Consider the following 15,469-nt stretch of genomic DNA (forward strand, 5'->3'; position numbering starts at 1 on the left):
GAAAGGCCTCTACCCACCCATCCAGTGAAAGTGTCTACCTAGACTAGGAGGTATTTTAGTTTCCTGACTCGAGCATGTGAGTAAAGTCAATTTGCCAGTCCTGGGCAGGGACAAATCCCCGAGCTTGATGTGTAGGGAAGGGAGGGGGCCTGAACAATCCCTGAGGGGTAGTAGAATAGCAGATGGAACACTGAGAAGTGATTTCCTTGAGGATAGATTTCCATGATGGAAAGGAAATGAGAGGTTCTAAGAGACAGGCTAGCGGCTTGTAACCTACACGGAAGAGGTTATGAAATGATGACAGAATAGAATGGGCCTGTGAGGCTGGAAGGAGATATTTTCCTTGGTCTAAGAACCATTTGCCTTGTGTGGGAAGAGATTGATAGGTGGAAGTTTCAGCGGGGGAGTAGGTGGGAGTGACTGATGTGAAGGAGAAAAACTGACCATGAGGGAGAGAAGGTAGAAAGCTAGCTGCTTGTCTAGCCACCTTATCAGCATAAGCGTTGCCTAGAGCAAAGGGATCTGAGGCCTTTTGATGGCCTTTGCAGTGAATGACTCCAGCTTCCTTTGGAAGTAAAGCGGCCTTGAGCAGAGTTTTTATTAAAGAGGCATTAATGATGGAGGACTCTTGCGTAGTGAGGAAACCTCTTTCAGCCCATATGACCACATGGTGGTGCAGAATATGAAAGGCATATTTAGAGTCAGTATAAATATTGATGCGTAGTCCTTTTGCAAGAGTGAGGGCCTGAGTTAAGGCAACTGGTTCGGCTTGCTGAGAGGTAGTGGAAGGGGGCAGAGCGGTAGCCTCAATAACAGATGTGGAAGAGACTATAGCATAGCCTGCTTTTGCTGGTGTGTGGCGATTAGGCCTGGTGGAACTGCCATCAGTAAACCAAGTGTGATCAGGGTGAGAAACAGGGAAGAAGGAAATGTGGGGAAATGGGGTGAACGTCAGGTGGATCAGAGAGATGCAGTCATGAGGGTCAGGTGTGGTATCCGGAATAATGTGGGAGGCCAGATTGAAGTCCGGGCCAGGAACAATGGTAATTGTGGGAGACTCAACAAAGAGTGAGTACAGCTGAAGGAGCCGGGGAGCAGAAAGTATATGCTTCAGGTGTGAGGAAGAAAATAGATTTTGGAAGTTATGAGAACTGTAGAGAGTGAGTTGAGCATAGTTTGTGATTTTTAGGGCCTCTAAAAGCATTAAAGCAGTGGCAGCTGCTGCATGCAGACATGAAGGCTAGGCTAAAACAGTAAGGTCAAGTTGTTTGCACAGAAAGGCTACAGGGTGCGGTCCTGGCTCTTGTGTAAGAATTCTGACCGCAGTAACCATGCCTAGGAAGGAAAGGAGTTGTTGTTTTGTAGAAGGGATTGGGGTTTGGGAGATTAGCCGGACACGATCAGCAGGGAGAGCTCGTGTGTTTTTATGAGAATTATGCCGAGATAGGTAACAGATGAGGAAGAAATTCGGGCTTGACTGAAGTAATGGGGGCCGTCTGTGAAGCCTTGCGGCAGTACAGCCCAGGTAATTTGCTGAGCATGATGGGTGTCAGGGTCAGTCCAAGTGAAAGCAAAGAGAGGCTGGGATGAAGGGTGCAAAGGAATAGTAAAGAAAGCATGTTTGAGATCTAGAACAGAATAATGGGTTGTGGAGGGAGGTACTGAGTATAGGAGAGTATATGGGCTTGGCACCACGGGGTGGATAGGCAAAACAATTTGGTTGATAAGGCACAGATCCTGAACTAACCTGTAAGGCTTGTCTGGTTTTAGGACAGGTGAAATGGGGAAATTGTAAGGGGAGTTTATAGGTTTTAGAAGCCCATGCTGTAGCAGGCGAGTGATAACAGGCTTTAATCCTTTTAAAGTGTGCTGTGGGATGGGATATTGGCGTTGAGTGGGGTAAGGGTGATTAGGTTCTAATGGGGTGGTAATGGGCATGTGATCGGTTGCCAGGGAAGGAGTAGAGATGTCCCATAACTGTGGGTTAAGGTGGGGGGATACGAGAGGAAGACGCAAAGGAGGCTTTGGGTTGGGGAGAAGGGCAGCAATGAGATGTAGCTGTAGTCCAGGAATAGTCGGGGAAGCAGATAATTTAGTTAAAATGTCTTGGCCTAATAAGGGAACTGGGCAGGTGGGGATAACTAAAAAAGAGTGCATAAAAGAATGTTTTCTAAGTTGGCACCAGAGTTGGGGAGTTTTAAGAGGTTTAGAAGCCTAGCTGTCAATACCCACAACAGTTATGGAGGCAAGGGAAACAGCCTTTGAAAAGAAGGTAATGTGGAGTGGGTAGCCTCTGCATTGATTAAGAAGGGGACGGACTTACCCTCCACTGTGAGAGTTATCTAGAGCATCTGTGATGGTCCTGTAGGCTTCTGAGGTGATCAGGCAGTGTCAGTCTTCAGCTGCTAAGCCGAGAAGATCTGGGAAGGAGTCAGTCAGAGAGCCTTGGGCCAGAGTTCCAAGGGCTCTGGAAGTGGCTGCCAGGTGAGTTGAACAGTCCGATTTTCAGTGGGGTCCTGCACAGATGGGACACGACTTAGGAGGAATCCCGGGCTGTGGGCATTCCTTGGCCCAGTGGCCAGATTTCTGGCACTTGTAGCAAGCGCCTAGGGGAGGAGGTTCTGGAGGAAACCCTGGCAGCCGTGGTTCAGGTGTTTGGAGTTCTTGCATGCTGGAGATGTGGCTGGGGTTTGTCTCACAGTGGAGGCAAGGAGTTGCAACTCAGAAATACATTGCTACTTGGCTGCCTCTACTCTATTATTGTACACCTTGAAGGTGAGGTTAATTAAGTCCTGTTGTGGGGTTTGAGGGCCGGAATTTAATTTTTGGAGCTTTATTTCATGCCGGGAGCAGATTGGGTAATAAAATGTGCATTGAGAATAAGACAGCATTCTGACCTTTCAGGGTCTAGGGCTGTAAAGCGTCTCAGGGTTGCTGCCAAACGAGCCATGAACTAGGCTGGGTTTTTATATTTGATGAAAAAGAGCCTAAACGCTAACTGATTTGGGAGAGGTCAGATAAAGAAAAAGGAGCATTAACCTTGACTATGCCTTTAGCTCCAGCTACCTTTTTAGGAGGAAATTGCTGAGCAGGTGGGGGAGGGCTAGTCAAGGAATGAAACTGTAAGCTGGACTGGGTGTGAGGAGGGGAGGTGATACAAGGATTATAGGGTGGGGGAGCGGAGGCTGAGGAAGAATTGGGACCTGGCTCAGCCTGTCGAGGAGGGGAGAGGTCACGTGGGTCTGTAGAAAAGGAAGATTAGAAAGACTCAGTGACGCTTGGGGTTGGGACTGAGAGGACACCTGGGAGGGAAAGAAGGAGGATCTGGGGCGAGTTGCATTGGGAACAGAGACTAGGGAGGGAACAATGTATAAAAGAATGCCTGGACGTCAGGCACCTCAGACCATTTGCCCATTTTATGACAAGCATTATTTAGATCCTGTAGGATGGAAAAATTGAAAGTGCCGTTTTCTGGCTATTTGGAACCACTGTCGAGTTTATATTGGGGTCAAGCGGCATTGCAGAAGAAGATAAGGCATTTAGGTTTTAGGTCAGGTGTGAGTTGAAGAGGTTTTAAGTTCTTGAGAACACAGGCTAAGGGAGAAGAAGAAGGAATGGAGGGTGGAAGTTTGCCCATAGTGAAGGAGGCAAGCCCAGAGAAAAGAGAGAGTAGAGACACGGAGGGAAAGGGTTCAGGGGTTCTTACCTTCCAGGAAAGCGGGAAAGGGGTCGGGGCATGGAAATAAGGGGTTGGGGCACAGAGATAAGAGGTCGGGGCATGGAAATAAGGGATTGGGGCACAGAGAGAGGTCGGGGCATGGAAATAAGGGATTGGGGCACAGAGATACGAGGTTGGGGTACTTGCCCCTCCCCCAGAAAAGTGGGACTTGCTGCTAAGGGTGAAGGAGAAGGGGTTGGGGGTTTCTTGCCCCCCAGAAAGGCAGAGAAGGGGTAGAGACATGGAGAGAAGGGGTTGGGGTACTTGCCCCTCCCCCAGAAAAGTGGGACTTGCCACTAAGGGTGAAGGACCAAGGCAGGCATCCCTGCATGGTCTGACACCTCTGAAACGTGGGTGAATAATCAGAGAGGCGTCCCTGCAATGATTAAACACCAGGGGAAGGCTGCCTTCCCAGTCTGTGACCGGCGCCGGAGTTTTGGGTCCACGGATAAAAGGTGTCTCCTTTGTCTCTACCAGAAAATGAAAGGAATTGAAATTAAGAGAAGGGAGAGATTGAAGAGTGGAAAGGAGAAAGTGGTTGAGGGATAGTGAGAGAGGTTGGAGAAGAGAGTAAGAACAGGCCGCTTACCCGATTTAAAATTGGTGAGATGTTCCTTGGGCTGGTGGGTCTGAGGACCCGAGTTCGTAGGTGGATCTTTTTCACGGAGCAAAGAGCAGGAGGACAGGGGATTGATCTCCCAAGGGAGGTCCCCTGATCCGAGTCACGGCACCAAATTTCACTTGTGTCTGTGTGAAGAGACCACCAAACAGGCTTTGTGTGAGCAATAAAGCTGTTTATTTCACCTGAGTGCAGGCGAGCTGAGTCCAAAAAGAGAGTCAGCGAAGGGAGATAAGGGTGGGGCTGTTTTATAGGATTTGGGTAGATAAAGGAAAATTACAGTCAAAGGGGGGTTGCTCTCTGGTGGGCAGGAGTGGGGGTGGCAAGGTGCTCAGTAGGGGAGCTTTTTGAGCCAGGATGAGCCAGGAAAAGGACTTTTACAAGGTAATGTCATCACTTAAGGCAAGGACCAGCCATTTTCACTTCTTTTGTGGTAGAATGTCATCAGTTAAGGCGGGGCAGGGCATTTTCACTTCTTTTGTGATTCTTCAGTTACTTCAGGCCATCTGGGCATATATGTGCAAGTCACAGGGGATGCGATGGCTTAGCTTGGGCTCAGAGGCCTGACAATTTGTATCCATTGTAGACATTTTTGGAAACTAAAAGCAGCCAGAAGGAAATAAGATTTCCAGGTAATCCCAGAGATAATGGCTGTTAACATTTGGTATGTGTCCTTTTATCGTTTTGTTCTGTATGAGTGATGGCATCTGTTACAGATCTGCTGTGACAATGACTAAGTCCATGTGTGGGAGTGTTCCAGACCTCTGTCACTTCTCTTAGGTCTTAGTTCCAACTATAAAGACAAATCTGAATTCAGATAGAAGCCGAGCAGGATCTTCTTCCCCCTTTGTCCCTGTGAGCAGTTTTAATACAGACTTACTCAGAAGACCAGTGGAACCAGGGGGTTGTTGCTGCACCGCCAGCTGTGTGTCTCCCTCTCTTATCATTACAATCAAGTGCTTTGAGTCATCTTCCACATTAATGGAGCTCCCAGGAGGATTCATTCCAGTCATCTCGTTATCTCTGGCTCACCAGGTTTTTACTATTCAGTGTTTTGCTGCTCACAAGATTGGGGGAATAGCAACACATCCCGTCAATGAAAGTAGAGAACAGAAGTAGACATGAGACAGCATAACATAGGCACATAAACAGAAGATGGGTTGCAAACATGTTTGTCACATTAAGCACATTTAGGACAAAAGGAACCTGACTTGCCAACAAGGAGGTGTTGACTCTGGGGAGAAGTGGATGGTCTGCAGTCTGCTAAAGGCTCAGTGGTGGGACCGGTTTGTGGGTTTCTGTGATGGGGAGGGAGGAAGAGAAAGAGATGAAAGGAGCTTTGGAGGTATTTAGTGTTGGGTGGTGAATACTTTCTTCATTTCAAGTCAGAATGGGAATGTGTTAAATGGGCAAGATGGTTTTTCTTAGTATTAAATTGCAGCACAAGAATATTATAGAGATTATGATGCCAGTCAGGAGAACGGCATGAACCCAGGAGGCGGACCTTGCAGTGAGCCGAGATCACGCCACCGCACTCCAGAGCCTGGGCAACAGAGCAAGACTCCGTCTCAAAAAAAAAAGAAAAAGAGATTATGATGCCAGAGCTAGAGGATGTAAAATTCAGATTCTATGTGAATAGATGCTGAGGCTTCTATTGGAATCTTTTATGTCTGTAGTTTCCAGGATATAGTATCAAGTTCAAGTAGGAGAAAAAGAGAATCCTGAGGATTTAGTAGTTTCTAGAGAAATTAAACAGTAAAGTGAGGTCTCAAGCTCTACTTGGCAAGATTCAAAACTCCCTGGTCAATTAGGGCACTGGATGCATAGATCCAATAGCAACATTTATTCAAGAAACACTTATTGAGTACTTCCTCTGTATCCAGTCCTATATTTGTCCTGGGAATATAGTGTGGAATAAGACAGGCATGATTCCTGCTCTCCAGAGCAACAAATAATAAAACCTCAGGGTTGAGAGGCTATTTCGGGTCTTATGTAGGTGGTATAAATGATTTGATAAAAGAGGAAATGGAGAATAAAGATGTCAAATGACTTGCCTAAGAGTTTGGCTCATCAGTGAGCTAATCAGTTTTAATCCAAAAGCTCTGAAGTGAAGCCTGTGCTGTACATCCTGTGATTCTACTGGGATGGGAGAGTAGGCTCCAATCTGATTTCCAGCCTGAATCAGGCTGCAACTCAGCTTCTCAGAGAAACCTTCTTCACTGGGTTGGAAGAGTTGTGTTGTCTGTTTATCCAGATTTTATTAATAATGTGGTACCTTATTCCCCTTGGCCATTGTTTTTTATATGTAGACTCTTCCTCAAATGGAAAAAGGGATGAATGGAAGAATCTCAGTACCCAAACACTCTCCTATAACTTAACACTATTCTGTTATTTTATATTGGGGAAATAAAAGCTGACTGTAATAACAGCAAAATTTACATAAGTAGGCAAGCTTTTTGTTTATAGAACACACATAGAAAATACATTTTTGAATAACCCACCTTTTAAAGTTTTTCCAGAATTTCTCAGCTCCCTGTCTTAATGGAGCACAGGTAATATGTCCGTCTTAACCATTTCACCCTAAACTCTGTAATTCATACTAAAAATGAGTCTCTAAACGACAAATTAACAAGTTGATCTTCTTCCTTGCTCTGAACTCCATAGATGGGATTCCTTCTCCTTGACTCTTTTAGACAGCCTCAAAACAATGGTGCAAGCAGCTGCATCCTACACCCATATGGCCTGTTGATGTGAAAATAGCATCATCCCCTGCACAGTAGAGCAGGGGACGGAGTCCTTCCCTGAATGCTTCTGCTTGTTAGATTCTGTAGCAGGGGTATCAGCAGGATGGAAAGTGAAGAATGCATCCTTCAGTCCTTCACTGAAAGGGCAGCTCTCTTCTGCTCATCTCTCAAGTTGGGCTGTGTGAAGGAATGGCATATATGCACAGGGCCTGAGGTGTGATGTGGTTTCTTACTAAAATAAATCACACTGGCTGGGTGTGGTGGCTCATGCCTGTAATCCTAGCAGTAATCCTAGCACTTTGGGAGGCCAAGGCAAGTCAATTTCTTGAGGTCAGGAGTTCGAGACCAGCCTGGCCAATATGGCGAAACCCCATCTCTACTAAAAATACAAAAATTAGCTGGGTATGGTGGCTTGTGCATGTAGTCCCAGCTACTTGGGGGCCGAGGTGGGAAGATCTCTTGAGACCAGGAGATGGACTGATACCCTGCCTCAAAAATAATAAAATAAAATAAATCACACTGGAGGATTCATCAGGGAATCAACTTTCCGATTACAGAGATCCATGACCATTGGAACCCTTTGATGGAAAATCTATTTTACCTTCTCATGTGGTAAAATTTCCCCTAACTTCTATTTTGGATGGCAAAACTAAGTTCTCTAAAATGAAAGACCATGTTGTCTACTTCTTTTCTATCACTGACACTAGACTGCTCTGAATTTACGGTTATTTTGGAAACGTTTGTTGGGTGGATGGACGGATGAGTGCATAATAATTGCTCCCATTTACTGAGGACCAATGATGTGCCAGGCATTGCCATATCATTAAACATGAAAACTCCTTTGGAATAAATATAATCATCAAGTTTTACATAGAAGATAAAGCCAGTTTTGAGCCCAGATCTATCTGGTCCTTCCTGGAGTTAACCCCACTGTGCTAGTTACTAGATGGTCTCTTTTATGGAATCGACACTTACTTGAGTGTTTGCTGTATTCAGAGGTTCTCGGTGGAGGGGGATAGATTCAAAGGATAAGACAGAGTAATTATGTCTTACAAGAGGCAGCAACACATGGCAGGAAGAGTGAGCCCAGAGATCTATGTAATTTCCCTATCTCCTTGCATTAGGGTGGAACCAGTAGGAAATATATATATGGAATTGGCTCACATAATTACGAAGACTGAGAAGTCCTACAGTCTACTGTTTGCAAGCTAGAGACCCAGGAAAGGGAGTTGTGTAACTTAGTCCAAAAGGTGAGAACCATAGGAGCTAATGGTGTAAATCCTAATCTAAGGGCTGGAGACAATGAGATGAGATGTTCCAGCTCAAGCAGGCAGGTAGGGATCAAAAAGGAGCAAGCCCCTCCTTCTTTCACGTTTGTTCTATTCAGGCCTCTGATGGACTGGATGATTCACAGTCTCACTGGGGAAGGGGATCTATTTTAGTGAGTCCAGCAATCAAGTGATAACCTCGTCTGGAAACACCCTCACAGACACACCCTGAAATAATGTTTAATCTGGGCACTTTGTGGGCAGTTAAATTGATATATAAAATTAACCATTACACTCCTCATTGAAAATGAGACAGACAAACACACACAGAGTAATCTGTTCTATATAGCTACATGATCTTTAAATTTCTACTGCTGCAAAATTTGGTAATACATTGAACAGGTTAGAATGAATGGACACATTTTCAAGATGTAGCAAACTTTCTGAATAAGTGCCAGACTGAAGTAGTCCTTTGGGGGCTCACTCTTAAAAGACATTCCAAGGTCATGCGAGGTTGCTCTTCACACAAAGACACATGGGCCAGAAGTGGCTCTGATAGGGGCAGACTGCACAAAAGGTGACCTCTCTGCTTCAGGAGCACAAGTCACCCCATCCGTGGAGATGGTGAGCTTGTTGGGGAGAGTACGAAAGTGAAGGCCATTGATCTTACCCAAGAGTGGGCAAACTGTTGTGGAATAAAGGCTGCCACTCGTCAGCCCTGGATCCCGAGCGGTTAGGGGTAGATTGAGGGTGAAGAAGTAGAAAACACAGAACCTTTTAAATTGGAGCTCCTCATTTGTTTATTTCCATAGAGCCTAGAACAATCCTTGACACTCAGTGAATCTGTTGAATGGATGAGGGGATGAATTAACCTGTTCTTGTTTCTTTTCTTTTTCTTTTCTAGACAGGGATCTTACTTTGCCACCCAGGCTGGAGTACAGTGATGCAATCACGGCTCACTTGCAGCCTGGACCTTCCAGCCTCAAACGATCCTCCCACCTAAGCCTCCCAGGCAGCTGGGACTACAGGCTGTGCCACCATGCCTGGCTAATTTGTTTTTAAATTTTTATTGGAGACAGAGTCTGGGCCCAAGTGATTCTCTGCCTCGGCCTCCCAAAGTGCTGGGATTACAGATGTGAGCTACGGCACCAGGCCTTAATTAACCTGTTCTTGAAGAGTGAATCAGTTAGTATGTGGCTCAGTTGCATATAACCTAAACCCCATATAACAGTGGCTTCAAAAGACTGGGGTTGTATGTTTGTTTGTTTTCGTGTAAAAGAAATCTTGGGCTGGTATAGAAGCTTTGGCCGTCAAAGATCCAGGATTTTCCCATCTTTCTGCTCCGCCATCCTTAGTGTGGCTTTCTGCCTTTAGATCCCCTCCTTGTCTGCAGCCTGCATGGAGCTCCCATCCCAGCCACCATGTCTAAGTTTCAAGCATCAAGAGGGAGGAAGAGGTGAGGTGGGTAAGAGTACCTCACTGTTGTGTCGGCTCCTTTTAAAGAGTTTTCCCAGAATCTCCACCCAACAACTTCTGATTGTGTGACTTTGGCCACCTCTTCCTGTAAGGAGTCTGGGAAGCATGTGTATTTATCCTGGCTCATTGCCACTTCCAGCGCTGGAAGGAGGAAGGGGAGAATCAATATTGAGCAGGCAACTAGTGATCTTTGCCATACAGTCTGTGGCAGATAATAGTAAAACAAATGAAAAGTTAGAAAACAAAAAACAGGCCGGATTATATGGAGGGCCAGGTTAGCTAAGTCTAGCTCAAAGGGCGGTGCAGGGGAGTGAGTATAAGCTGAGGCATCAGCCTGCCTCAGCGCTTCTTCGTGGCCCTGCGACCACTAAGACAGTTTCCCTGATCACCTCAGTACCTCAGTGCCTTTGTTCTCTTGTCCATAAAATGGAATGATGTGGAGGTGGACCTCACAGGGTTGTTGGAAGGTTTGAAAGATGTAGATATACAAGTGCTTTTATTTATTTATTTATTTATTTTTGAGATGGAGTCTTGCTCTGTTGCTCAGGCTGGAGTGCAGTGGCGTGATCTCGCCTCACTGCAACCTCCACCTCCTGGGTTCAAGCAATTCTCCTGCCTCAGCCTCCCGAGTAGCTGGAATTACAGGCACCCGCCACCACATCTGGCTAATTTTTTTGTATTGTTAGTACAAACGGGGTTTCGCCATGTTGGCCAGGCTAGTCTCAAACTCCTGACCTCAGGACTCGCCTCCCAAAGTGCTGGGATTGCAGGAGTAAGCCACCACGCCAGGTTGTACAAGTGCTTTTAAGCTGGAAGGCACTAGATGAATATCCCTTCTATAAGTGTTTGGAGAAAAAAAGACAATGTTTGGCAAATGATCACCTAGCCCAGGCCAGTGTCTTGTGACCGACTTTGCTGCACTGCATTCACCACACTACTCGTGCCGCCCATTTCATTATCAGTCTTACATGGGTCCTCAGTTGTTTCATCTAGGAAAATGCCTTGCTAATAAGGTTGTTAGGGGTCTCCTTGAGTACAGAGATCACTGTTTTGCAAAACCTCAGGGTCACACCATCTGCAGAGCACTCACTACAGCCAGCAGTGTGCCCCTAGAAGAAGGAGCATGAAGGCAGGGCGAGGTTCAGGACATTTCCAACATTCCCAGCCTGTAAAACGAGGGTCTGGCTGAACGAACCCAGATAGGAGAGGCAGAAGGAGGACAAGGGCTGGGAAGGGTGGTGAATTCTGTTTTGGAAATGTTGAGTTTGAAGGGCTAGTGGCACTTCCAGGCAGCATGACCGGTTGACAGCTGGTTTCTTTCATTTAGCAAACAACTACTGAGTGACTATATACCAGGCACACTCCAGGTGCTGGGGATACTACAGTGAACAAACACACAAACCGCTGTTTTCGAGGAACTTGGCCTCAAGCAGAGGGAGACAAACAATAAACACAAGAGATTATGAAGTGACATCGTATGTTTGAAGGTGGTCAGTGCTACCAGTGCTGGGGGGCCGGGGCTGCGGGAGGTATAGACTTCGAAGGAGAATTGTGCATGGGAGGGGCGGTTGGGGAGGACAGTTTAGACAGTTTTTTTTTGGAGCGCAGAGCTAGGCTGGAAATGTTTGCCGGAGATTTATATCTTGAATCGTGGCAGTTAGAGGGAGGGTAGGGAGAAAAGTTGGGAGAAGGATGTCAGGAATGAGAAGAGATCTCAAAGCAACACTTTCAGGACTCTTCCAACATCCAACATTAGAAGCCTGGGACAGGCTGTGCTAGGGAGGCCAGAGAGGTAGGTGGAAACCAGGAGCACTCAGATGTCAAGGAGCACAGGGAGCTCATGAGGCAGGATCCGGCTCAAATACCACAGGGAGTTCAGGGATGATGACTGTGGAGCAGCTCCTCTGTTCCAGAAACACTTCTTTGCATTTTCCATGGAGAATCACATGTGGTTAATGGTCTGGGCTCTGGGCTCAGATGGCCTGGTCTTGATCTGGACTCAGGGGCCATGTGACTCTGGGTTTCTTAACCTTTTTTGCATTGCAGTTTCCTTGGTTGTAAATAAGGGTGGTTTAGCACCTGACTCACAGTGTTGTAGTGAGGATGAAATTAGATAATGAGATAATGCATATCGAAACCAAGACTATGAGTGTTGCCTGTGAGAGTGCCCCTCCTTCATCCTTCCTGTAGCCCTTGACAGATAAAGAAACCGTTGGTGTCCTCAACAAGCGGGTTTTGGAACACTATGCAGTGACATCAGACTAGCAGAGGATGAGCAGGGATTGAGAGGTGGGGAGAAGAAATGACTTTAGAGTTATCTCTACAAATGTTGAAAAAGAGAGAAAGAGGAGAGTAGGTTCAATATGAAAAAAAGATCAAGGGAAAGATCTCATAGTCTGGGGAAGACCAGGGCATGTCTGGTGGGCAGAGGGGAAGCAGGAGTGTCTGGAGAGCAGGAGGCCAGCCCAGCAGCCTGTACCTGTGTGCTCAGTGGCTTCTGCCACCTCAGAATTCACTGCTCTGCCGCCTGCACCCCCACCTGCCTCAGAACGTCGTCATCTTGTTCAGACGTGTCCTTTCTCCTGAACTAGAAGTGGCTGGGCCCAGCACTAGCACAGTTTCCAGACAGATACTTGCTGCTCCAGATACTTGCTGTTTTCTTCCCCGCTTTATGTCCCCATGGCACTGCGCACCTGCCTCGTTGAAAGTGCAAAAAGAACCCAGGTGATCTGAGTCTGTTTGGGGCTGTCACAGAATAGCACAGAATGGGTGGCTGATTCACAGAGGGAATGTATTTCTCACAGCTCTGGCGGCTGGGAAGTCTGAGATCAAGGTACCGGCAGATTTTATGACCGATAAGGGCCCACTTCCTGGTTCATAGAATTCTTGCTCTGTCCTCACACGGAGAAAGGGGTGAGGGAGCTCTCTGGGGTCCCTTTGATAAAGACATGAATCCCATTCATAAGTGCTCTGCCCTCCTGACCAAATCACCTCCCAAAGGCCTCACCTCCTTATACAATCACAATGGGGATCAGGTTGCAACCTATAAATTTTGGGGGGATACAAACATTCGGTCTCTAGCACAGATCATTATAACACAAAGGGGGATCTGACTGATGGCAGGTGCTTGATTGAAAGAGAGGAATGGGGAGGACAAGACATCCCTCCATCACCACCACCACACTGTGCAGAAGGGAGGGACCATTGTTCTGTTTCTCCCAGCATCTGGCAGTGGAAGCCTATGGCCCTGGGTCAGAGCAGGCCTGGGGAAGGGATTGCTGGCCCCCAACCACTGTCTCATCTCCCAAGGGAATGGAAGGAACTCTACTCTCAGGAATCCCTTGCTTTCATTCCCCATTTACTCACCTCATGTCCCCAGCACCATGCTAAGCCTTGGGGATGTAGTCCTCAAGCCGGAGAGGACCAGCATGGCCAAGCGCCAGGACCGAGGCAGGTGCACAGTGCTGTTGGGACATAAAGCGGGGAAGAAAACAGCCCAGTGTTTGGGGAAGTTGGTGATGATTAAGGGTAGGATTGGCATTTGACTTGGGCCATGAGGAATGAGGAGGAGTCTGCCTAGCAGGGAGTGAGGTGAGGGCAACTGTGTGAAGACTGTGGTCTGTGGTAGGGTGCTGAAATTTGGTGCTGCTGCAGGTCACAGGTTGGTTGGGGGACTGGAGTCAGGGTGAGGTGCAGAAGCAGAAGTCAGAAGGACCTAAGGGACTTAATGGGAGAAAGTTTCCTTCCCCCATTTCTCCTCACTTCATCCCCAATGCTTCTGAGGGAAAAAAGATCATTACGACGTCTGGGAGTCCAAGTTTCTAGAATTTTGTATCTGGCTTGTGTAGTCCACCCATTCATTTTATACCCGTGGAAAGTGAGGCATGCCTGCGTGTCATAAGATGACAATACACGACAGAGCTAGAACTTTCCTTCTGGAAAACCAACAGCATCCTTCAAGTCCAGAGCAAATTGTATTGGAACAAATGGCTGCTTCCCTCACAGTCCTCCAGAAGGGCAGCTCTGGGCTCTGAGTACCTTGAACTTGCCCTGAGCCTTCAGATCTTACCTCCACAGGTTCTGACCTGCACTTTCCCCCCGTGTCTCATGGTCAGAGTGCTTATTAGGCTTTCAGAGGTGGAGATGTGGGTGGGATAGGTCAGGTAGTGCAGAGTGAGTACAAATGTACCTTGTTTTACGCCGCACATGCATTCTGCAAATTTGTATGTCAGTCTTTTTTTTTTCCTGCAAATTCAACAGAATCTTAAAGAAATTAGGGGGAGTTGTCATTTAATGGAGTTCAAACCTGCCTCTTTTTAATGAAGTGAAGGGTCCTTTTGTAATGCAAATAATGTCTTCGTTTTGTGAGCTGAGATTCTGTCTTGGCTTTCTTTAAATGAGACACACCTCTAAGGGGCAAATGTGGGGCTCACATGCAGCATTTTAAATGCAGGCCAGCGTCCATCCTCTGCCTTTGTTGTAACACTTGCTTTGGTGGTCTTTGTTTATATCAGGTATTATTTTGGCCACTGGAGGGCCCTCCAGATAGAGAATGACTGGAGAATCCCAAATGCGTTCCCTTAGCCCAGACTTCAGTTCACACCCAGATTTTTGAGCATGCAGCATTTCTTGCAAATCGGATTTAACTGGGGAGACTAGCAGTAGCATTGATGTTTCTTTTATTTAGGAATTTAAGCATAAAAGGAACCTCTATTTAAAAGAGCAGCTTTTGGATTATAGTCTATTTGGAGCTGGAAAGGAGGTGCTAATCTTGTATGTGGAGAGTGATCTTGCAGAATTCAGCGCAGCTTAGGAGAGCAGAGCTTTGAACAAAGGTTATTTCTCTGTGTGAAGAGAATCACACCAAGATGTGTGGAGTGAAGTGGGGCAACAGAAATTATTTTTTATAATGAGGAAAAAGAGAGTCTTATATAGGCCTGGAAAAATAGTTGGGAGGTTGGCATCCTAAGCCTAGTAAAGCACAAAATCACCAAAGTTTATTTTCATGCCACATATTTTTTCATCTGCAGTTTTTCTACCCTCTTGCTGGAGCCTAGTTCAGAGATTTTATTTTGCCGAATGTTGACAAAACACCCTAAATTCTGGGCTCACAGTTGTCAATGCAGCATGAAAAATTTCAGCCCTCAATAGATTCAAACACAGACCTGTTGCAAAACCAGATAGAAATGAGGAAAACTGTCAAGAAGAGTCCAGAAAAGAAATATGGGTCAGTGACAAGGTTTCCTCAGTTTATAAAACAAAGAAAATTCATCAGAACTCTCCACATCAGCCCAATACCAAACCAGATTAAAGTGCTGTCTCATGTTCTAATCTTCTGAGGCCTGAAACAAAAAGTGAAGTTGATTGTGTTGATTTGCATGGTTCCCCTGAACTAGTAATCTTTCAACATCAGAGTGGAGCAGGTGACTGACCGACGGACTTGTAGATGGCTTTGGGGATTCGTTTGCACCCTAATAATTTAAGAACGTGAGTCCTGTGGGAACGGACTGGGGATATAGCTAGTGGCAAGCTCTGTGAGGATCGGGATGGTTCTTATATTTTTTGTCCAGCTGTAAAATGGGAAGGAGGCTTTTTTCCGACTCATTCCTTAGCGTCAAGTTCCCATTCCCACGCAAATGGCAGC

The 15,469-nt window shown here is 46.4% G+C and overlaps 1 long non-coding RNA gene across 1 annotated transcript in view; it reads left to right on the forward strand.

Moving 5' to 3' along the window:
• Positions 1–693: 693 nt before the first annotated feature.
• LOC112135470 (uncharacterized) overlaps positions 694–15,469 on the forward strand; it is a 261,078-nt gene continuing 246,302 nt past the window's right edge. The window contains exon 1 of the long non-coding RNA XR_010141753.1: positions 694–1,525. This is a non-coding gene — a long non-coding RNA (uncharacterized LOC112135470). The remainder of the gene's footprint in view (positions 1,526–15,469) is intronic.

The sequence above is a fragment of the Pongo abelii genome, chromosome 9, assembly GCF_028885655.2.
Source record: "Pongo abelii isolate AG06213 chromosome 9, NHGRI_mPonAbe1-v2.0_pri, whole genome shotgun sequence".
Classification (NCBI taxonomy): Eukaryota; Metazoa; Chordata; class Mammalia; order Primates; family Hominidae; genus Pongo; species Pongo abelii.